The sequence below is a fragment of the Amblyomma americanum genome, chromosome 1, assembly GCF_052857255.1.
Source record: "Amblyomma americanum isolate KBUSLIRL-KWMA chromosome 1, ASM5285725v1, whole genome shotgun sequence".
NCBI classification, from domain to species: domain Eukaryota; kingdom Metazoa; phylum Arthropoda; class Arachnida; order Ixodida; family Ixodidae; genus Amblyomma; species Amblyomma americanum.
This window is the reverse complement of record NC_135497.1, coordinates 146,965,647-146,989,590: the sequence shown is the minus strand read 5'-3', so window position 1 is coordinate 146,989,590 and position 23,944 is coordinate 146,965,647. Positions and strand designations below refer to the sequence as shown.

General features: G+C 43.5%; 1 long non-coding RNA gene across 7 annotated transcripts; it reads left to right on the top strand.

The window, feature by feature from the left end:
• The first annotated feature begins 939 nt into the window (after positions 1–939).
• Positions 940–23,526, top strand: LOC144113861 (uncharacterized). 7 transcript variants are annotated; one of them, XR_013310898.1, is made up of 5 exons: positions 940–961; positions 9,980–10,079; positions 13,082–13,125; positions 17,229–17,405; positions 22,241–23,526. It is a non-coding gene; the product is annotated as an uncharacterized LOC144113861 (long non-coding RNA). The 7 variants fall into 7 exon arrangements; XR_013310899.1 differs by having other exon boundaries at positions 947–961; positions 9,973–10,079; XR_013310893.1 differs by lacking the exon at positions 940–961 and adding an exon at positions 7,045–7,184.
• The last annotated feature ends 418 nt before the right edge of the window (positions 23,527–23,944 follow it).

Sequence of the window (23,944 nt, the reverse complement as noted above, 5' to 3'; positions counted from 1 at the left end):
CCAAGACAGGGGTGGACTCTTTACCCGACGTCAGCGCTCCGAAGAGTGTTACATGGCCTCAAGAAGTTCGTCGATAAAATGCTCAAACAACGAACGCATCTTCAAAGGCCACTGCATGCTTGCTCCACAACTATAGTGCGAATAAAATCGCGGGTTTGTGTCGTGACCTGTGAGAACAAGGATAGCGGCCACATATGGAAGCACTGCTGCATATTATACGTATATGCAAGAAGTTCATCAAACCGTTGCTGACAAACCATGCACTTGACATAACAGACAAGAACGCAGTTGCGAAGATGTACAACAAGAAACCTAGCTCGCTCTTTCCCGAAAATTCTTGAAACGGCAGTAAGAAACGATTTCTGATGCCTTCATCACACCGCGACGCATGCTATTTTGCCTTGTGTGCACGTGTCTGTGCCTTCAAGTGCAGTTTTTTTTTTATATTCACACGTACGTCGCTCGCCATGTCTGATACTCCCCTGATTGTTCCAGTTGTCATTCATCAACGCACGCACTGCTTGTCATTGGGAGAAATCCGGTCAGTCAGGCCTGCTGTGTTACTCCCAAAGGCGCGAGTGCATCACACAGGAACCTAGTGAGCTGTGTTTCTTGTGGAAAGAATAGAGAAGAGGGGCATGGGTTTATTTGAAATTTGTCAATGTTATTCAAGGAGGCACCGTTCGGCGAAAGCTCGATCGTCGGAAAAATGACCAGAAACAGCGCAGGCTGTGCCCTCCAAGATCTGCTTCACCCGATCTAAACATCTCTCGCAATGCTCCGCAGCAAGATTGTAACAGACGCGCGCTTCGCAATGTTGTAAGAACAATTAGATATGAGGGATGTGCCCCTTGCGGGCCAACGACTCCCCAGGCAGGTTATCGCGACGTCGCCGGCTTCCATCCATTGAGCGCCATGCAGTCCTCCTTTCCCACGGGTACCTCTACATTTGAGAGCTCAGGTAATTCCGGACTTCCTCCTGTTCTTATTCTATTTCATGGATTATTTTCCCTTTTTGCTTGTCGGATCGAAGTAGTTGATTTCTTGCCATTGGCTGCCTTGCACCGACGTCACATCCGGTGTCCATCGTATGCCAGTCGGCCATGCTGTCGAACCACCGCCGCTTTTCCGCTCGTAGCTTACCGCCGGTGTGGAAGCATTTGTCAGCTCGCGCCGTTTTTGTCTGCGTCTCTCCACAGCTTCAGTATGGTTTTGTGCGCTATAGTTGGCTGCTCAAACCGTAGCGACAGCTCAAGGAGAAAGAAGAAGCCGACGAACACAAATTTCTACCGAATTCCGAGGATCATAGCAGACAAGTGCGAGCGTTCAAAGACGCTTAGTACAAATCGGCGCACACTGTGGCTGTCACGAATTAAGCGAGCCGACTTGGACCCGGACAACCCCAACTTTCGTGTGTGCGGAGCGCACTTTACCACAGGTAAGAGGCTTGTGCCGTGAAGTAAATGTTAGTGAAAACGTGGGAAGCAAGGACTGAAACCTGATTTTGATTTGCAGGGGCGCCAGCCGATTTGTTTGACAACACGAACCCAGACTGGGCCCCGTCATTGCATCTCGGTTACAGCACTAGGCCAGTCGGCTCGGATCGCCACGATCGCAGCCAGCAACGACGGCAGCGAAAACGATGTGCCGAGACCGAGATGACCGGGTCGGAAGAGCCGTGCGGCGTCGCCGCACCCGTGCCCGATGTTCCCCCATCGCCGCATCAGGCCGAGGAGGTCGACGCCGCCGGAGAAGAAACAGGTGAGTCGGCCTTGCACCATGCAGTCATAGCCTTAACTTAAGAAATAATTACGCGGTCGTTCTGCAGTCTGGCTCTTTCTTTCACACGACCGCTAAACGACGAACGTTCTCTTCCAGGTGTTTATGTGCAGACAGACATGGGCATGAGCGACACTAGGGGCATTAGAACAAGAATGCATCAGACTCAACGACTGCGTGTACACTACACGTTCCGAAAAGGTGCAGCTTGAGATGACCGAAGAATCATTGAGAAGTTCAGAGCCCAAGGTAGTATTCTACACAGGGATTGCAAGCTTCGCAACGCTTCTTGCAATTTTCAAAATGCTAGAGCCATTTGTTTCACACAGTGTGAACAACAGCCTGGCAAAGTTTCAAGAATTTGTGCTCTTCCTGATGAAGATCAAGCTAAATCTTCAGAATGCTGACCTGGCCTTCAGATTCAATGTGTCTGAATCTACTGTCTCACGCATTTTTGACAAATGGCTTCATGTAGCTCACTGCCGCTTGAAGTCTCAAGTTATGTGGCCCGAACGAAGTGCGCTGCAGCGCACCATGCCGCAAGCATTCTATGATTCATTCGGCAGTGATGTGGCCGTCATCATAGATTGTTTTGAAATCAAGATTGAGAGACCGTCCTCATATTTGCCGAGGAGTGAAACGTGGTCGACTTACAAGGGCAGCAACACTGCAAAGTACTTGATAGGGATTGCCCCACAGGGTATTGTCACGTTCATCTCGGAGGGCTGGGGAGGCCGAGTAAGTGACAAACATATCACGGAACACTGCGGGCTCCTAGACAACTTGCTTCCTGGAGACGTTGTTCTAGCAGATCGAGGGTTTAACGTCGCAGACAGTGTTGGTTTCTACCGTGCCCGGCTACATCTGCCAGCATACACAAAAGGCAAGAAACAGCTGTCGGCTGCAGAAGTGGAAAGCACAAGGAAGCTTGCTAATGTACGTATTCACGTGGAAAGAGTAATTGGACTCATAAGGAACAAGTTTCTGCTGCTGAAGTCTGTCCTTCCGATTGACTATGTGACATGTCGACAAGGTGACAGCATCACTCCACTCGACAAAATTGTGACTGTGTGCTGCGCACTGTCCAATTTATGCCCTTCGATTGTCGCAGCATTGAAGGAACCGAGCAAAGAGAATGTGCCCGAATCTGTTGATGGGTGCCCACCATAACTGGGGATTTATGCACGAGTGCAAGAATGTGGTCATGGACAGAGAAGTTTGTGGGATGCAGATTAGCAGAAAATAATTTATTTGTGCCTTCTCTCACTAGCCAATCAAATGATATTTTCTCATGGTATGGAGCATACATATTTCCTCATGCTTTTTGCCTCAATACACAAAACTAAATTTTTCTGGAATTTGGCATCCTACAAACTTTTGTTATCACTGTGCCTACGTTTAGAGGTGTGGGCGTAAGCAAGTACAGCACACTATAATGCTCTGGTTTGGTATGGTTTGCATTTTGTACGAGGAATGCATGTGTATACTGATTTCTGGTGGTATATGTGGTTCTTCCCTGCCCTTATATTTTTGTCAGCTGCAGATCAGGTGTTTAGAATTAATTTTAGCAGTTGCCATGACCAACAAGTACCCTTTCCTTCTGTATTTACATTTTTGTATTTGTAATAAACTACTTCATCCTCAAACATTCCTTTCTTTCCGTATTTGCATTTGTGTATTTGTAATAAACCATTCAATCGTCAAACATTGTCATGTGTGTACAGTTCATATGTGAAAACTTCAATGAGTTCAATAGGTTCTGCTCAGAGTGGTAGCCAAGCTCGTGCAAGACTTCAAAGCTTTTTATTACGCAGACTTTGGGTCAACTGAACAGTTGGATGCCAGTGGTTGGCATGGATAATACACAAAAAATGCCCGTGTGCTGTTCAGTGCACGTTAAAAAAAACCTCGGGTATGACGAGTTGTACTGTCAAGAATGTTGAGTGGGCTAATGCACTAAAAACCCTGTTTGCTGTTCGGTGCATGTTAAAGGATGCTTAGGATATGACAAGTTATACTGTCAAGAACAATGCTCAAAGTTCAAAGCAAACATGTGTTAATGTATCATACCTGCCCTTTTCGTACCGTACATGGAGTTGCGGAATCAGTGGGTAGCTCTTTGATGCAAGGAAGTGAAAGGCTACGAAGCTACATATTTGCTTGTTTTGGCTGCAGTTTCAAAACACTTATAGACAGCAACTGTTGTACGGTACTGGTATGGTTAGGCTTGCACTGATCTGCTATCAACAGCTCCATAAACCCAGACAGACAGTATTTCCCAAACAAAGCAACACATGGGAAGTGCAACTGGGCACAGGTTATAATGCACTGAGCTTTTATGATAACAGTACACATATGTATTACAGAGGAAAGGAGAACTAAACATCCGCTGTAGAGATGCATAGAAGTTGGACGCAGTTTGAAGCACACTGAAGCATCTGCTACCACCACTACCCTATGCAATAAAACCAAAATTAAGCACGCTGTTTCTCTTCACCTCCTCTGCACTGTGGGCAGTACCACTGCTTAGTTTTAGGTGCTCAGGTCAGTCCGACGCAAGAAAAATGGAACCATTTGTACACGCAGGCTTCACTGTCACAAGCAACCATTTTGCCAGTCTCTGGTCCATTACAATAACAATACGCCTGTTTACACAATGCAGTTGTGCCAACGCTGTCCTTCTGCCTGGTGAAATACTTGGCATACAGTTCAGGGAGCACTGCATTCACAAAGAACCTTTCTGAAATTGAGAAGATGTTTTCACAGAAATCTTCATCCCACTTGATGCGTTCTATGTGAAAACTCCGTGCCCAAACTACAGTCACAATACTTCACTTGGCACACAGCCATCTGTCTCTGCACTTTATAATAATATGCATGGCTTTTCTGAAGCTGCATGATCCCATTAACTTCAGTCAGGCACGTGTTTTCATCAATGAATGCAGTTGCATTCCTAAGCACGTATGGGCATTTAAACTCTGCCACACCTTTTCCGCAGCAGCTACACGAGACCAGAGCATCTGGTGTAGCCCCAGCAAAAGGGTACCTAGTGCTGATGTGCAGGCCTGACTTAAACAATTTGAAATTGTCATGTTTTGTGCCTTCACTATTTGCATAAGCTGCTAAGGCATCCTTCTCATGATTCCTACCCCACATGATAGCTGGCACTTTCATAGTTTGGGCTTCTGGATAGCAAATCTCTTTGATTAGGGACACACTAGGATTTGCTACTTTAGTGTGGCATGCTTTCTTCATTAAAGAAGCAGTTATTCTTCCCGCTCTGTAAAGGAACCAATGTGGAGAGTCACTCTGCTGCTTCGTTAATGACTCTACTTCCTTTACAGTGCCCTCTGAAATGGTTAAAGACATGAGCTCTCTTGCTTTGTTCACGAGCACGTCGTAGCTGTCGCCTAACGCATCGTCAGTGAACAGATTTCTTAGGCGTGCTGCTGGCTTTTTAACTGGTTCCTGGAACACATCACATCAATCATCAAGCACAGAAAAAAGCGCTGGCACTGCACCATCTTTTCCGATGTCATCATAAAGTGCGTTCAACTCTTCTGGAGAAGGTCCTGGGATTTCCAACCTCCTCCTCTTCTGCTGACATTCAGCACGTGTGCCATCAGTCTGCTCTTTACGCCCTCTCGACGAAGTGAAGCTGATATCTCTCAGCCGTTTAAACTGCACCTTTTCAACATAGGCTGGCAGCCAGATGATTTCTTTCTGGGTGCATGAAACTGAGTTCCTGGTACGCACTGCAGTTTCCGCAGCAAAGAGACAAGCTCCAACATGCGAGCATGTCTCGCCTGTACCTGCCATGCAGGCGCAATGGGCAACAAGCACAGTGCCATTTGTCTTGCATAAGATCCAGGCTTTAAGTGGGTGGTCGCTGAGCCGTTGGGAATGGTTGACCTGCGAAAATGTTGTGAAGTTGTACATAACAGTGCATATTTTTTGTTTGCACAAAATGGGCATATGCACACCAGACAAAGTGGTCTCGGACAGAACAAATTTTCAGTGCTCCAGCATTGTAAGCGGAGAGGCATAGTTTATCTTCTTCATCACTGCATTTTTTCCAGTGAAACTTCTACTAATCGCCATGCTCCGCAAATTTCCCTACGCAGACGTCTGAAATTTTCCTGTCACTAAGCGCTGCCGCCACAGGCAGAAGCACGGTTTATTTTTCATTTGCATAAATTCCAATGGTCATTTTTTTGCGTATGCTCACTGTGAAACATGCCAGAAAGGTTCCTTGAGCTTACCTCTGCGAGCAGAAGCACCTTCTCGTCTTGTAGGCGCACCGCAGATAGGCTTCTCACCTACCCGCTGGTGAAATAGTTATGCGCCTCTAATGATTTACATGCTTTCATTTCTTCTAATGTAACAAAACTAGAGGAGTACACTAAATAGTTCGCGATATTCCCGTGAGTCACTGCAGGTAACACATCAGCGTCCATCGTTGTATCAACACCCAGTCTCAGCGTGTACGGGTCCCTACCGTCGCACATTTGCACTTTTCCTTCATAGCGTACGCGCACAGATCCAACCAGTTCAGAGAAATAACTCGCACTGAACGGCTCATTCCTCTGAGGAGGAGGCATCGCGTCCGAATATGTAAGAACAATTCAAAGCGTCTCGGGAGCGGTCCGGTGTCACGGGTCTACGGAGCGGACGCACGCGCGCGGACGAAGCGAATGGTTCGGCAGCATGGCCGCTAGCTGTTGATGTGGCCGGAAGTGACGACACGTGCAAGGCATCTATACAACCATGCATCATGCAGTGTAAATACTTATTTTGCGCAATTTCTAGCCACTTCAAGCACTTGTTGCAATATGGCTGTTTCGAACATGTTTATTTTGTTGTAAATCCCCAAAATTTCCTCGTTATGGAGCAGACAAAAGGTCTCAACAGTATGATAGAACGGCGTGCACAGCACGCTTTCAGATTTCGAAATCGAAACTGATGATCCTCTTTCAGTATTGTGTGGAAGTCATCTCAGACTTATTAAGCATTTGCTACACTCTGAGACATTCAAAAACATGTTTTTTGTCATTAAAAATAAAATTTGTTGCTCAGAGCCTAAAAAAGGGATGAAACAGCATGATCGGGCGCCGTGCATCACAGTCTCCCAGCCATGGATGGATGAATAGATATCATGGATGGATATCATGACTGCAGATTTTTCCTTACTATACTTGAAGCCTAATCTATCTCCCTCTGTACTGCATATGTCTAACAACTTCTGCAGGTCTTCCTTGTTGTCAGCCATTATCACTATATCGTCCGCGTATATTAGTCCCCGATAATGTCTGTAATGCCATTGAACAATTTTTAGCGCCGCCTAGCGGCCAGTCTGCGCAATGTCGAGGCGATTTCGGGGCCTTGAAATCGAGGAGACTCTTCAGGCATGTTCTTCAGGAGGCATTGGTGCTACACAAGGAGGTTATACAAAAACAGTTTTTATATAACCTCCTTGATGCTACAGCGGTGTGACTTATATACAGGATTGATGGTTGGGTGGATACGGCTGAACCCTTTAAATCGGACGGTGGCTCAAGCCACCTAGCCATGACTTATGAAATTTTACTCTTGCCTTTAATTTAGCCACCGATCAGATAACCTTCGCTTGGTTACTTCTACCCGCTTAAAATCTACTTTCCCTTCACAGTCCTTAAACCCCAATGCCCTGGATAAATCAGCCCCGCTGCTTTCCATTGTAGGGAAAATTGTATTCCATTGTAGGGATACAGAAAAGTATCAAGTGTTCAGCCGTTTCCTCCTCCTCTCCGCACGCAATGCACAACATTTCTATCTCGTGGTACCTGACTCTTTATGTCTTAGTCCGTAAAACTCCCGTCCTGGCCTCAAACAACAAAGAGCTTCCCCTACAATTAACATAGATATTTTCTTTGACAATTTCCTGCTTAAAGATCCTGTATGTTCCCAGTGCCGATTTCGTCAGCATCCCTGTTTTCCACAGAGCTCTCTCTGTTTCTTTAACCTTTTTCTTAACCGATAATTGCTGATTTGCCCCCCTACTGCTGTCCAGGTATTTGCTTGTCAATTTTCTAGTTTGCTTTCTCCATTTCGTGCCAACATTCCTTGTATACAGGTATCTGAAAACTTTCCTAGCCCACTGCTTTTCCTCCATCTTTCTCAATCGTTCCTCAAATGCTATCTTACTGCTAGCCTCTCTGCTCTCGAAAGATGCCCATCCCATATCACCCTGTACCCCCTGATTTGGTGTATTGCCATGTGCTCCCAAAGCTAGCCTCCCTACGCCGAGTTGTTTGGTTTTTAACCTTGCTTGAACATCTGGTCTTGTGTACAGGACCGCATTGCTGTAAGTCAGACTAGGAACCATCACCGCTTTCCAGATCCCTCTTACCACCTCATACCTATTGTAATTCCACAGTGCCCTATTTTTCATGACAGCTGCATTCCTACTAGCTTTATTCATTACATATTTTTCATGCTCTGTCAGATACTCAACACCGTTATTTATCCACACCCCAAGATACCTGTACTCATCCACTACCTCTAGCGTGAATTCCTGTATTCTATGCTAGCCGCCCTCATCATTAAATATCATGACAGCACATTTTTCCTTACTAACTTGAAACCTAATCTATCTCCCTCAGTACCACATATGTCTATCAACTTCTGCAAGTCTTCCTTGTTATCAGCCATTAGCACTACATCATCGGTGTATATTAGTCCCGGTAATGACTGTTTAATCCATTCTCCTTGCTTGAAAAAAGAAAGGTTGAAGCCTAGTCCGCTCCTCTCTAGCTTGGTCTCCAACCCTTGCAGGTACAACATGAACAACAAAGGAGACAGAGGACATCCTTGCCTAAGCCTTCGCTCTATCTTCATCCCTTCATCCGCTTCATCCCCTTCTAGTCGAATACCCTTATCTGTAACAATAAACCTTTGCTCTAGCCTAGTCTTATTACTCATTGCATTTAGATGTTTGCAGAATTTTTGAGCTGCAGGAAAAGAAAATGACACGCCATCTTTTGCCGTTCTCAGTAACTATGTGTAAAAGAAGAAAAAAATATTGAAAGTTTTACCACAGTGCGATCTGCTACAGTGGGGATCCATCTGCACCTGTACACTTTCAGGTGTGCGCTCTGGAAGACACTGTAGAAGCTTGGGCAAGTTGGTGTGACATGGTTTTTCAGCAGCGTAGGGGACAAAGGATGTGACAAGTGCACAGACACGGCGCTGACTGACAGTGCCGTGTCTGTGCTCTTGTCACGTCCTCTGTCCCCTGCGCTGCTGAAAAGCTCTGGAAGAGTCACCTCTGCATGCGCAGATAGCTCCCACGGAAGCGGTTCACAGTAGTGAAACACAGCTCGCACTGTGCTAAAACTGTATTTTTAACGTGTTATCCTACAGGTACAATCACTTAATCTTGCAACTGGACTGAATGCGGCGGCGGTTTGTGCTTTGTGCCGCTGTCGCATCTACTCCACCGGTATTCTTGAAAGCTTTAGTTTTTGTTGTCACATCTGTATGGCTTTGCGCACAATGCTCTTGCTCTACATGACACGGTCTTCAAGGCGAAGATACTGTGATGAAAAATTGAAGCTGTGTGCCGTGGCATGTGCACTGGAGAATGGGAACCGGTCATCAGGGAGACTGTTCGATTTGAGCAAAACAATTATCCAAGACCGGTGCAAACCCATAATAGTGCTCCAGTCAATGAAGCCAGCAGAAAAGGCAGGCCACGGGAAGATGGCACACTCATCAGAGCTCGAGGATCGCTTGCTCACGGAAGCTGTTGCAAGCATGTATTTTCGTCGCACTCTCTGATGAAGAGATCATTGGCACGTTTTTATAGCAGTTATCAAATGAACAAGTGTGTCTTACACACAGGTTTGACTTGTGTGATTTTTTTCGGAAAAACTGCTGTTTACTATAGGATTTGAGTTATAGACCGGAAAGTATGACACTCTTTAAAACTAAATAATAACATCACTTACATGCTAACCATTCTAGCTCTGTAATGGAAGGAGTACGTTGCACTTCTGTTCAGTTTCAGTTTTGTTGTGTACTGTGTTTTGCAGTGCCGGCCTTGGGGGGGGTGGGCAAAATATATGGTTCGTGGAGAAATACATGGTTCTCTTTCGAACTGTTGGATTGTTGGATTGGATTTGTTTGTCTCTTAGCGCTGTCTCTTTTTCCAAGCCCACAGGGACGGGGTTTGGAGGCGCAGGCTCCTTTGCCAAGCCATGCAACCCTAGCAAGCCGAGCACCAGGCCGGGGCAAAGCTTGTACCCATTTTGAGGAAACCGGTGAGTAACCGGCCATCAGTCGGCATGCTTCTCATGTATTTTTCATCAAAACAATGGAGCTGAGCATGGTTTTGCTGTGTAAAATCCCCTCCCCACTTCCCCGCCTTTTAAATCTGCCCCAGCTCAAGTGCTTGCAGACATAGACAAGGACAGCATGCAAGTACTTCTAGGTTAGCACAGCCGTCATTTATCTACTAGATTTCATGAAAGGCACCTTGATAACGGTGAACTTCTGAAGCGGTGCTGGTCTTTTATTCTGCATATGCAGATGAAGTATTCTATTTTTGCTCCAGGCTCTATGACAGGACTTCCAAATCATCATTGGCAACCACTGGATCCAGTGACTGGAGGCACATAGCACAGATTCTTGAAAGCCACAAAAAGTCAAATAATTATTTCATTTCTCTTCAAATTTGGCCAGAGGCAAGTCTGAGAATTATGCAAAGTGATTCCACTTACAAGGAACACGATCTCATCATGACATAGGGAAAGGAATGCTGGAAGGGCGTCTTAGAGTGCCTTATTGGAGTAACAATTTTTCTATCAAAGCGCTGCATGGTATTTTATGGTTCTTCAGACCATCTTTTCGCAGAAAACTGTAAACTTTCTGGGATTAGTTGAACTTCTAGGTTAATATGACGAGGTCATGAAAGAGCACTTCAGGCATGTGCTGTGCCGAGATGTAACAGATCACTAGTGCTGAAAAACAAATTGGAATGAAATATTTGGCATGACCTTTGTGGTGTGGTCAAGCACATCACAAAGGTTGAAAGCTGCTAAGTATTCATCATATTGGACTGTATGTCGGACATCAGCCACATGGAATTCATCTTTACTACAATGTGCTTCTTCAACATGACTAACGGCAAGATTCATATACAGGGACCGGATTCTGGCATGGTTGGCTTTCCCAACCACCCGAGGATCTGGTCCGAAAACATGTCATCGAGTTTGAATCAGTTAGTGATGCCACTGGAGTGGCCATTACCGAGCGATAGCTGCCAAGGTGATTTCTGAGACACCGAAGCAATCAGTAACCTGCTTCGGAGCCTTTAAATGCCGCACACAGCTCTGGGCAGCAAGGTATTGCTGCTCTTTTCGGCCTTGAGCACAGTGAAAGCGAAGCGTTTGCACCTGTGCTTTCTGTTTTCTTTGTTTTCTTCCGTTTTCTTACCTTTGTAATCACCCGTGCTATAGGAAAGATGAGTGGTGACGAAATAGTTGGCTGGGACAGAATCTGGCGGGAAGACAAGGGAATGTGTGCATGACATCTAGAGAGAGTTTGATGTTTCGTTTGCTCTGCTTAGGTTTTTTTGTATGCACGAAAATAAGCATGCAATTTAAGTGCGATCGCATTGCTTCCTGGGAGTAATTTTAATATATATATTTTAGCAGTAATTGGTTAAAGTAGTTTAATTAAATTCACACAACTACTTTTCAAAAATAATTTTGTCATGTTTGCTTCATGCAGATGAAGAAGCACGGAAATATCTGAGGTTTTCTTGATGACTACACAAAACTTTCAGAAAGAGCAGTGTTTGTTAAAGGGGCTGTGAAGGGGTCTCTAATAAAGTTGCGGCATGCCTGGGATATTGAAGCACGCCGCTTCACGAATAGTGTCCAGCAAGGATTTTTTTTAAATGCGCTTTGTAGAAGCTGAGTTATCTGTAGTTAAAATTTGAATTTCAGCGTCTTCGCGCCTTCCCCTTTCCTCTCGTCACTTTTTGCACACTGGAAGGTAGGCGCTCCTTCGCCGCCCCCCCCCCCCTCTGGGAGCGAAGCTTCCCGACCCGGTGGAGCTAAGTGGCTTATTGGCCGCGGCCACGGTAGCTGCCTGACGTCTGGAAGAAACTAACCAATGGCCACCTCTCACATTGTCTACGCAGATGCGGGGGACGGAGGAGGGTGCGAGCATGAAAAAGTCGCCGGGAAGGGCTCTCCAACTTTTAAGCGTGATTGTGGGTCGTCTGCTGCATGTAGAAGAGTATTATTTGGCTCTGGTTTTCATGGCAGCACAGTGCAGTGATTAAGTGAGTTAATGTGCTCTCCTCAGAAGGCGTTTCAGAGCCCCTTTAAAGGCTGTGCAGTGATATCTATCATGCTTTCAAGGACTGAGAAAGATCTCAAATGATTAGGACCTTTGTGACCAACTTGCACACCTATGCAGCCTGAGGCAGCTAGGGACTAGCGGGGACCTAGTTGCAGCACTCCTCTTAACAACCCTGAGTGTATATTAAATCGCAACCTCGAGGAGAACTTCTCATACACATAGGTGGCACTTGGGGTACTTCTTATACTGCCCGTTTCCATGGCGACAGCAGAGGCAAGTTTCTACAAGTTAAAGCTTGATAAACTTATCTAAGATCTGCTGTGTCCTTGGCAATTTTCTTCATTGAAAACAAAGTTGCATCTGCCATCAACATGTTGGAAGCCGTAGCTCAATTCACATTGTTAAAGGCCTGCAAAGTTTTGTTGTAATACGGGAGTTAAGTTTTTCTTCAGCTTGTTTTCTGTGTTTAACAGAGTCATATCATAAAACACCATAGAAGCCTCGTCGTTGTTTGAAAGACATTGAAAACCTATCATATATACACAGGGTGATTTTTTTAACATTTGCAGATTTCATTTTAAAAACCAATAGGTACATCAGTGCTGTTTGTGCTGGTGGATTGTACAGTAAGGTGCACATTGTGTACTATTAGCAAGAAATGAAATGTGAAGACAACTGAGACATGAACAGGAAACTAAGAGGCTCTTAGCCAGAGGAAGCTCAATACTAACCAAGGTTAATTGAACTTCTAAAGCACAAAGAAATGTTACTCAATATGTGTTAATCAGCATTTCTTGTATTTCCTTTCCAGGAGCTAATATATTTGTGTTTTTGTTTTGCTACCGCAATTTTCTTGTTTGCATTTCATTCGTTGCTGATAAAACTTGATTTGGATCAACAATAAGGCAATCCATTAAAATTACCTAACAAATATTATCTTTTTTGATTTTAGGAGGCAAGGCCATATTTCGAAATTGAAGGCTGACAACATTAAAGGTGAGCCCTGTTTTTAAATATTCCTTATTGGCAGTGTGGTTCGAAATACTGAACGTCAAAAAAAAAAGCGCATTTGAAAGCTCATTGAATTGGCTTTCTTGCATTGCATATTTATAAAATGGCATCACATACATTTTTTGTGCATCAAATATAGATGCTGTTCGTGTATTTGACTGTGTAAAAGAAGTTAACTTGATTTGGTGATGATGCCACGTGCAGCGATGCCATTTTGTAAATATGACATGCAGGAAAGCCAGCTCAAGGAGCCTTCAGGTGGATGTTTTTGAAATTCATTTCAAGCCACATTTCCGATTAAAAAATTTTTAAAACAGCTCAACTTCAAGGTCAACAACCTTCAACTTCAAAACATGACCTTGCCTCTAAAATTAAACTTGATTACATAAATTTAGTTATTAATCATTTAATTATTGATCCAGATCAGGTACATAGTGTCTGCCTTGCTGTACAATCCACATGTGCAGACCGCACTGACATTCCTCTAGCAGTTTTAGAATATAGCTCTTAGGCTTGCTTGTCATTGTCGTCGTTGTTGATGTGACTGGCAGAGGCAGAGCTATATAGCAAGGCGAAGAGCACGGTGAAGGATGAAGTTAGGTGGGGCGAGAATGGAAAGGTGATTTAAGTGGTAGTGCTTGAAGAGAGAAAGGCAGAAGCATTAGGTGGGAAGTGGAGGAGGAGGGCACAGCGGTGGCTGGCAAGAGGGGCTGCACACTTTAACCGAGGGTTGCGTAACGACTTCCTAAATGCGTTTGTAGATAGCCGTCATGCTTAGAACATGCACCGCAACCATCTGTGCAAAAGCGACTGCAGTGGATGCGGTAGCAAGCAGATACTCCTGCAACCCGTCTATTTCAGGCATCATACATTGGAGGTTTTGTGAAAAAAGATGCACTGCCTTGCCCAAGTGAGGTGACTCCGCACAAAGATTGTGGGCCCCTTAACTGTCGAACAAGTGCATGGCTGATTGTTTGAATCAGCGTAAGGTCTGCCACAAAACTGTTAGTCACAACGCAAGTCAGCCATGAGTCGACAGTCTAACTGTCAACCAGCACATACGTGGGCGTCTATGAGGGCTGTTTGTGGAGACCACACCATTTGTCATGGGAACGGGCATACACTACTCTGTATGACACCTCGCGGCCCGCTCGAACCAAAGACGCATCCTTTGTGGCGTCAGCATCCTCAAAGCAGTGAGACAAGCATGTTGCAACATGTTCTCACAGGAAACAGCAAACACTGAAGTGGACACCGCAACCAGGCAAGGTCTGCAAGGTGCCACTCTGGACCACTGAGGAGCATTCGTTTGGTGCGATTGTTTAGAGGCCGTGTGTGACAAAGTTGCAAATGCTTTGCATTGCACTGTTAGGGGCAGTATAAACGTCGTCCAAGTTTTCTGCCACAATATATTGCAAAATCAAGCCGCCCTGAAATTTTGTATTAGGGAGTACCATAATCGTCGAGTCTTTTTAAAATAAAAATATGTAAACGTCAAAAAAATCACTTCATATATTGCAAGCTTGTACTTTGGTTTTGCTTTTTGACTTGCATTTGTTTGGCATTGTTATGTTCGTAGTTATGTTTTATTGTTTATGGTAATTTCTTGTAAAGCCATGAGGAATTGAACTAAGAACACGACACAAAGAAAAACACACAGACCGGGTCAGCACAACTGTCTTGTATTTATCCTGTCTGTGTGTCTTTCTTTGTGGCGTGTTTTCAGCGCAATTCTTTACGGTTTTACAAGATAACCAACTAGCCGACAACAATTCTTGCTAATGGTAATTTCCTTTTTCAACTGATTTTTTTTTATTCTTTGGTGCAAAGTCACTATCGTGCTTATTCTGTAAAGATGACCTGCATAATTTTTAAGGCGAAAGCCTTTAATGGCTCATACTTGCGGCCATGACGTTGTCCGGTCTCAGGTCATGTCCGGTCTCAAGTCATGTCACCATTCTTCCGTTCCGCAGCCAAGCATGCTAATGACTACGCTACTTCCTGCGAATGCATATGTAGTTCTTGCGGGCTGGGCAACATTATTTTTCTTTCTTTTTTTTCTCTGCTCACACTAATATATGTCCGGCTGGGCAACATTATTTTTCTTTCTTTTTTCTCTGCCCAGAGTAATATATGTCCGGTGTAAGGACGTGGGAGAGTGTTTGCAGAAAGGCGTCGAATCAGAAGGATGCCTCCCAAACACCCTCCAATGTTTCCAGCATTTAAGATTCAAAAACAGTTGTGTACTTAATCAACATCCTAACCACACATCAGTGACACAAGCAGGAACACTGCTCTAAAGGCTTTTCGCCTTACCGCACTTTACATCAACAAAGTGCCCCCCTGAATTTTTTTAGTTAGGCAGCACCTTATATTTCTTGTATTTATTGTACTCGTGCATTATTTAGAGGTCCCACTACAGTGCCAAACTTTGGGACCTCTTTTTGTAACCTTTTTTATAAACATAGCATTTGCAATTATTTCTGAATAAACTAAATAAACTATAAAATAAAAGATGCTGGACTGATCAATTGATCAAATTACTAAAGTTGATGCATATTTTTTCCTCTGGGGCCTTCCTTGGCTTGCCTTATCACAAGTGCTGGAAGGGGAATGATGCTTAGGCACGAACTGCGTTATGGTGTGCCATCTTTTTTTTTTTTGGTATGTTAGCCCACGGCCTTAGAAACAATGCAATAGAAACAACCGATCCAGCTGAATAAATAGAGAGGATGCTTTATGTGGGTGTTCATTGCTATATGAACACTTTAGAACCACCAAGGTGGCTAAGTGGTTACGGCGTTCGGCTGCTGACCTGAAAGACGTGGGTTCAATCCCGGCCATGGCGGTCAAATTTCGATGGAGGTCAGATTCTAGAGGCCTGTGTACTTTGCGATGTCAGAGCACATCAAAGAACTCCAGGTGGTCAAAATTATCCAGAGCCCTCCACTACGGCGTCCCTCATAGCCTGAGTCGCTTTGGAACGTTAAACCTCTATAAAACACGAACCATATGAACACTTTATTGGTCTTTTCATTACTAAGATCTTGTTGCTTTTACATCTCTTTGAGTAGCTATACTACATAATGTCGCTTTTATGCCCGTCCTATTTGTGCCTCTAACATTTGTTGCTTTCTTATGAAGCTTTAAATCAGACAGTCAATATTTGTGCTTCGCTTGTGCGGTCAAGCTTCTTCCTTGGGAAGTAATATTCGCTGAAGAAAAAAAATTTTTCGTTTTGAAAAACACCAAAAACAATCCTCTGAATTAAAAAAAATAAAAAACGAGGCTTCCAACCCCTAGATATATGATGCCACTCATAGGTACGCTATTATTGGGCTGATAGTAAATCGCTAAATAAAAATAAGAGGAAATACTGCCGCCCTAACTTTCAGAACACAGATTTGCTTCTGCCAGCCCTTTTTGTTGAAGTGCATGCCTTGGGAGTTTAAGTGCAAAATATAAAGGCTCCATGGCAGTATTCTTTGGAAACGTGCTTTCAATAAATTGTGGTGCTGGTACATTGTAGACAATATTGTTTTTTCACATAGTAATAAGATGACGTAGACGCTGCCCTAAGCTTTTATTAAATAAAAATTACAATGCAGTAAATGATGTAATGTGCACAAGTAGCAGTGATGTGCATGGTCTCATAAACTTGGAATTTATGCTGGGCCGAACTCAGACAGGTGAAAAGGTCATCCATGCCCAAAAAGATTGATTACATTGTGAGGGACATCATGATTTCACGTTTTTTTGAGTTTGATGGAAAGAAAAAGAAAAGTTCTGAAGCCTGAAACTAGTGTAGCGCATTTTCTGTTGGTGGTCTTTCAAAATGTGCTTTTGTGCCTCCAGATCGAGTACTCTCTCGCCTTTCATGGTTGCATATCTGTTAAAACTTAGTGTGTCAATTTCTAAGGTCACTGGTTGGATTCATGGCTGCAGTGTCTAGTTCAGCTGGAGGCTGATCTGCATGTTATTAACCTCTGGCTGATTTGAGTAATCGGGAGCCCTAAGTGATGCAACTCGTGGGCATGTTTTCAGTATAGCATGTTATGCATCTCTTTCTAATTTTCTTGTATTTTCAGGTGCATCCTTGCCAACTGGCAACTGGCTGCTGCGTGTGTCAACTGCTGTACATGCTGCACTGGCAAGAACGTTGCACCCGAGTCTGTGTTGTAAGACTGAAGGCCACGACATTGAGCATTAGGACTGTTAGAAGTCTCAGGCCAATTCGCGTATTGTACTGTATTGACCTTTTCAAGGTAAGAATTGTCAGTGCTATTAATTTTGTTTTTCAGATGCTACAATTGCTTCATTTGCAAAATAAGTACTAGCTGCATACATGTACAGTTGGCCAAAAAAGATAGTGCAGACTTTCATGTTTATGTAGATGCTCACTATTGTAGTGCATAGTAGACATCATCATTTAGTTTACTGTACGACATGGGAGAGCTGTTACTGTGTTATGTCAGGCAGAGTGAGGCATACCACATTTGCCATAACATTTTTGATTTTAAAATGCACCTTCAGTTTCCACCTTAAAGGCATTGCCCTTGCCTTGGATTCAGCTTATCATATTAGTAGTTGAAGGGAGCATTTGCATGCAGCTGCACCTTCTTGTTTTCTACCTTTCACTGCTGGGGTAGCACTGCCCACAAAATTGTCTGCCATGTATTGTAGGAGTCTTCTGCACAGACCCATGTGTCCTCACATAAAGATACTGCATACGAAGAGTGTTGGCATCTCATATATGGGACCCTTTCCAGCGCATACAGCTACAGGCATTGCTTACAGACTCCAGCGCTAAGTATTCTATACAATCTGCATCCCTGCAAAATATGAGCCAGCAGTGTATGTTTAAAATTTTTGTCAATTTTGATTTTTCACTGCATACAATAAGTTCAGTGGAAAAGACCAATTGAATGGAACAGGTAAAACCCTCTGGATACGATAGTGCAAATTGGGGTCCCATTGGTACCATTGTTCAACTGGTATAGTATAGTGTTAAACATCTGGTATGTTGTGTGAAGTTTAACATCCCGAAGCGACACGTGGGCTATGAGGGGCACTGTAGTTGAGGTCTCGAGATTAATTTTTACCACTTGGGTTTCTTTAACATGCGTTGAAATCGTACAGCACATGGGCATTTTTGCATTTTGCCTCCATCAAAATGCAGCCTTTGCGGCTGGGATCGAGCCTGCGACCTTGGTATCAGCAACCACAATGAGCGACCAGTTTGGATCTCCACTTGACAAAGACTGCTTGAACTGGGCTATAAAATTTTTTAAATAGTCATTAGCTACTGGTATTTTTATCATAAGTGTGGGCAGTTTCTTGTGTTGTTCCTGTTTACAAAGGTGGCTGCAAAAAAGATTCCATTAATTACGAACCAATATCATTAACATCAGTAGCACTAAAAATCTTTGAGCGTATTTTATGTACAACAATAAGGAGTCATACAGCAAAGAATGCTTTACAGTTAGCAGCAGAATAGCATATAGCATGTTCTCATCCAGGGGGTGTCTTGCACAACTCACTTTGTGTTTATTGCGACACACGCACGCGTGCACACATATTTCTGCATAGCACTTATATATGCGTTACATGCCATATATATCAGTAGTCCCATACGGCTCATTTTTTATTTTGTTTTTGGTTATATTAGCTATCTGAGGAGTAGTTTTATATTCGGTGTATAGTTATTCAGTAACAATTTTGTTGTGTGTCAAAAAATTAGCAGTAACTTCGTCATTCCACACATTCAGAGAGATTAACTTTGTTTTCAGTCTCGGTGTTCTACTTCGAAGGTGAATCCAAATGTTAAAAATTATGTGCACACCTGCTTTACCTGAAAAAAAAAAAAAAGGTGTTGCATTCCTGTACAATTTTAATTATGGTGAGTTATTTTATTTAAGATTAGCGCATACTCTCTGATTGTTTTTGAAACTCGCATGTTAACGGCCTGGTTGTTAACCCTTTCCAGCCCAAACTGTTCAGTAGAGAAAATCGATATCCAAAAACTAGCATGTTCAGGAGGAAGATAATTCTAAAATATGAGAAAATCAGTTTTGCCAGTTCCTATAAGTTTTTTTTGCATGATATCAAATGGAATCACTGGAACTTAGGGGGTGTGAAATGCTTAGTTTTTGTCATTTCACTGAAAATTGAAATAAATCGCATATCTGCTTTGAAACTACACTAGTCTCTGCTGGAGTAGAAGGTTCCACAGTTCTTACCAATAATACACGAGAATCACATGACACACAGCTTGTACCTCTGTTATTTTCTCAGTGTGTGTGGGCCGGTATGTGTTCCTATGTAAGCGGTATTCTTGAGTTTGTTGAAGACAAGCACTGGTTCTTTTGAGACATGCCGTGTAATAGGCAGGGCAACCAAGCTGCCAGTATCCAGATTTCCAGCCTCGAGCTCACAGCATCTACTTACTGTAAAGACTTAAAATTTGCAATGCGAAAGTCTGAAAGATTGAGTCGATGCAGAAGTGTTTGAAGAATTCCTACGCTGAAGATGCTCCTTTCACTGGGGGTTTCTATTCATGATTTCTGCCTTGTTCAGCGGTATCGTGCTGCGTTCACAATCCGGATTTTTCTGTGGTGACTTTTTTGGTCGCACAAAACTGTTGGGCGAGTTGGTCGGCTTTTCGGAGGTTGAAAGCTAGATGGCTTTTGTGTTATGCCTTGCCTTTGGGTTGTTGTTGGGCCTGATCTACGTGCGATAAATGCTATTTCTTCATCATCGGATGAATTGACACCTCAGCACATCTGGTGGGCTGCTCTTGAAACTTCTTCCTTCCCATATGAAAAGTGCTTGCGCTGAACGTGTACATCTTCTCCAGAAAAAACGTCTGTTGTTACATATAGACTGCGAAAGAGGCGACATTTACATGACACAAACAGTCTCAAGTATCTCAAATATGACCGCGCTGATTATTCTACAATAGGGCCTCCAGGTCCCAGTGATTCCATGTGGAATAATTGTTATTCGCAAAATATTTTAACACTTGTAAATGTGCTTAGCCGAAAGAATTTATTTTGAAAGAGTAGCGTGAGGCTTACTTGTGCCACTCCACGAAATTATAGAAAAACAAAAATGTTTTTTTTTTTTTTCTGCATGGTGCAGGGGAGGATGTGGCACCAGGCAATTAGTGACAGCAAAGCATATGCAGTTCCTATATCTCTCTCCTACCTAGTAGCATACGTCAGCTGGGTGAAAGGCTGCTAAAATATTTAGATGAATTGCTAAGTGTTGGAACTGCCGCAAAAACAGCAGGACATTCTTGCTAAATTCAAGACTGGTGGCCCCTAAGTTTGGTGATTCCAATTTGAATCACTGGGCCCGAAAGGGTTAAGGCTAGCAGAGCAATGAAATTCAGCGGGATTTGAGATGGTCACATGCTAAATTACAAAATATTGACCTGTTTTGTGATGTGGCTGTACTGTCTGGGACCCCTCATACAGGCTGCTCACTAAGCACATTGAAAAAAAACTTTTAGTTGTCTTTTTGGGTAAATACCAGACTAGACTAATGCACAAATGCATTTAATGTTCTTAAGATAATGATTATGTCAACAATCTATTCACCTTATGGGAAAATTGGTTTTTCAGGAAAGGAAATTTTCAGTGATGTCTCACTCTCATCAACACCTCAACTAATATTTCCTTGATGGAAGGGATGCAGGAGGGATTGAAAGGAGAGAGAAAGAGGCACCATGATGGAGGGCTCCAGAACAATTTCAACCAGCTTGGGTTCTTTAACATGCGCTGGCACTGCACAACCCAAGGGTGTCTTGTGTTTCACCTCCACCAAAACACGGCTGCCACCACTGGGACTCAGTGTCCTTGGGCTTAGCAAAGCACCATAAACAGTGATCCACCACAGCGAGTGTCCTCCTTACGGGAGCTCCCATGACAGCCCTTTTATTCTGTCAAGGCTATCTTTATCTCCTTTGCCTTTTATTTCTTATTCCTTGTGTTCTCCACCTTCCAAGCCCACCTGGATAATAGAGGTACTATTTCCTGTCTTCCAGTTCGCTTGGACAAAAGTGCAGACATGATGGGTCATTCTGCCTTTCTTCTGCTCTTCTTCTTCCTCTGGGAGCTCCCTTAGAAGCCCATGCATCCTATAATAAGGCTGTCATCTGCTTCTTAATTTTGTTTTCCTTCCTCTTTTTCATCTTCCAAGCTCACCTAGATAAAGTGTGGACACACTAACCTCCCACCCGTGCTGCCATGCATGCAGGGTATGCTGTACATGGTAATAGTGTACACTTATAGAGACATGGATGCTCTTTACTGTTATTATGGTGAGTTTGGGCAGACAGGCATTTGAACAAACAAAAATTTCCGGACACAGGAAAGTGAAAACATAATTAAATGTATAACACATTCCTGCATTAAAAAATGCTGAACTGCGTCGCCTGATATATCTCGGAATAATATGGGACAAACAGCGAGTTGCTATGAAAGGAAAGCACAAGTGGGAACCATTGCCTGGTATTATTACAGATGGGTATCTAAAACAGCCCCTAGCATGTTTCTAGGTGCATGCACCACAGTTTTAAGATTTGTGAGTGCTGTTTATTAATGCAAAATCATTATATGTCCCATTAGCACAAAAGCTGCCGTCTGCCGTTTGTTGCTATACATGGCATGAAATTCGGAGCATGTCGGAACATTTTTTGACTTGGCACTGAATTACATTTAGGTGCCACGTCATTGTGGTCAATGCATCTGCGCATGACCACCATGCATTGCTTGGATATGTGGGTCAAGATTTTCCCCCACCAGCGTCTGACCCTTTCCAGTGCCTGCATCATCATTCTATGTCAATATGCGCAGAGTACTGTCCGCCGGGACTCCAGCTGGCGGCACAGTGCAGTCAAGCTATAATTGGGCCTCGCACTGGCTTCGCAGTCACTGGGCACGGCAGCATCGGAAGCATGCGGAAAACTAATCTATTCATCAACTTTGTGCAGTTCTGCATATAATGCTTTCACATTCTCACACGTAAGCAGTCTTAAGTTTCTGTGCTGAATTTTATTTATTTATTTCTTGGTCTTTTTTTACATGCCCGCCAACAGCATGGCAGCCTTCAAGGATGGTGCACATCACTAAAAGAGGACAGCTTGTGTTTGGGAACCTTACCAACAGGGCACACATAGTAGCATGATAGCAGCAGCAGGGTGCTGTAAGCATAAATACCCTAAATAAAGAGTGCTGCAATACAGAGAAGAAGAAGATGGATGACACGCTGGACACAGTATGTACACAAAGAAAGATGGCAATTGAAATGTAATATTATAAGAGGCAGCCACCTCAAGTCAGGCATCGAAGGAAAAAGCAATTCAGTGCACACGTGAGCAAAGTCATTATAACAAATTGGGTAAAAAATATCGCAACTTGTGTACTTAGAGTTGTACTGACAGAGGACTGTTGATAGGATTACCATGGCTAGTGCATCTAGGGTAAATAGCAGCTTGTAGTCCCAAGCCTGTATGTGAAGGCGTTCTGATAAAAGCTGCTGATACTATTTCAAGGCGTTCAGTTTTACTGTGCAGCTCCTTATAAAGAGCAATATCCCATTTTTCTCTGTGTGCAGCCAAAGAAAGAAGGTGCAGATGACAGAGTAGTGAGTCATAATCAAAAAAATATTGCCTACCAATGTTTAAGTCATAAAATATGCGAACTAGTTTATGCTGGACTCGCTCTATTTCCTGTGACAATGTCAGGACTATCGGTTACATGAACTCCTCGTTTGTCAAAATGATTGCACAATATAGATGGTTGACAGATATGCAAGAGTGCTGTCTTAATAAGGATGTACCTTCAGCACTGTAACCTCCTTGCTTCAACACCTCTGCCCACTGCAAGGCTGACTGAATAAAATATAAACATTCTAGAATTTTTTGTTTTGTTGCTGACTGCTTGTGAGTGGAACAGTTTTTAGGCAGACAATTGGTATCACCTCTTGTTTATTCACAGCTTTACTGAAAGGCTCCCAGTAATTTGGTGCCGTTTGCATCATTGACTATTTCCCAATTTTTAGAAATGTTGCTGCACAATGTCTTGTAGAGCTCTCACTTATTAGATCTCTTCATGTGTAGTGCTGCCATCTTGCTTGCTGCACACACACCAGAGAGAGGTGTAGGCTTGTTCTCGATAGAGCAAGGCGAAATCCTTGCGGGAGAGGTTGGCAAGCACAGTAGGGAGACGAATCAACATTAGTGTCTGTGCTGGTCTCTCTCTCCCATGGGTTACCCCTGGACCGATGAAATGGTCTGTAGTGTATGAAGCGCAGTGTTTTCTGTAATCTCTTTCTGTAAAGAAATGAAATAAAATTTCTCAGCTGGTAGTGCCAGTATTCTGATATCCTTTGTCTGCATTGTAAGCAAACATACATGATTCGTAGGAGTACTTTATCTACACCATACATGCAGTTCTCATAATACACCACAGTATAAAAAGTAATCCATTTCTTTTATGTAACAGCTTTTTTCTACTGAGAAATTGTAAATGTCATGCTGTTAATTGTATTGCAAAGATTGACAACCTGGATGTAGGAACCTTAGTTTTCAGTTTTTATAATATTTTTTAAGTTTAAGGGGTATAAGTGCAAATTTTTAGTGCCAAAGCACTTCTAGCTGCAGTCACCGGGTTTCAGTGTTGCGTGTCTGTGCATGTGTGTGAAGCCTCTGTGTAGCAAGTGTAACTATTAGCTCACCGGGTCAGTGGACACCTCAATTGCGCTGTGAGTAGTTGGTGGCATCCACCTGTAAATTTAGGCA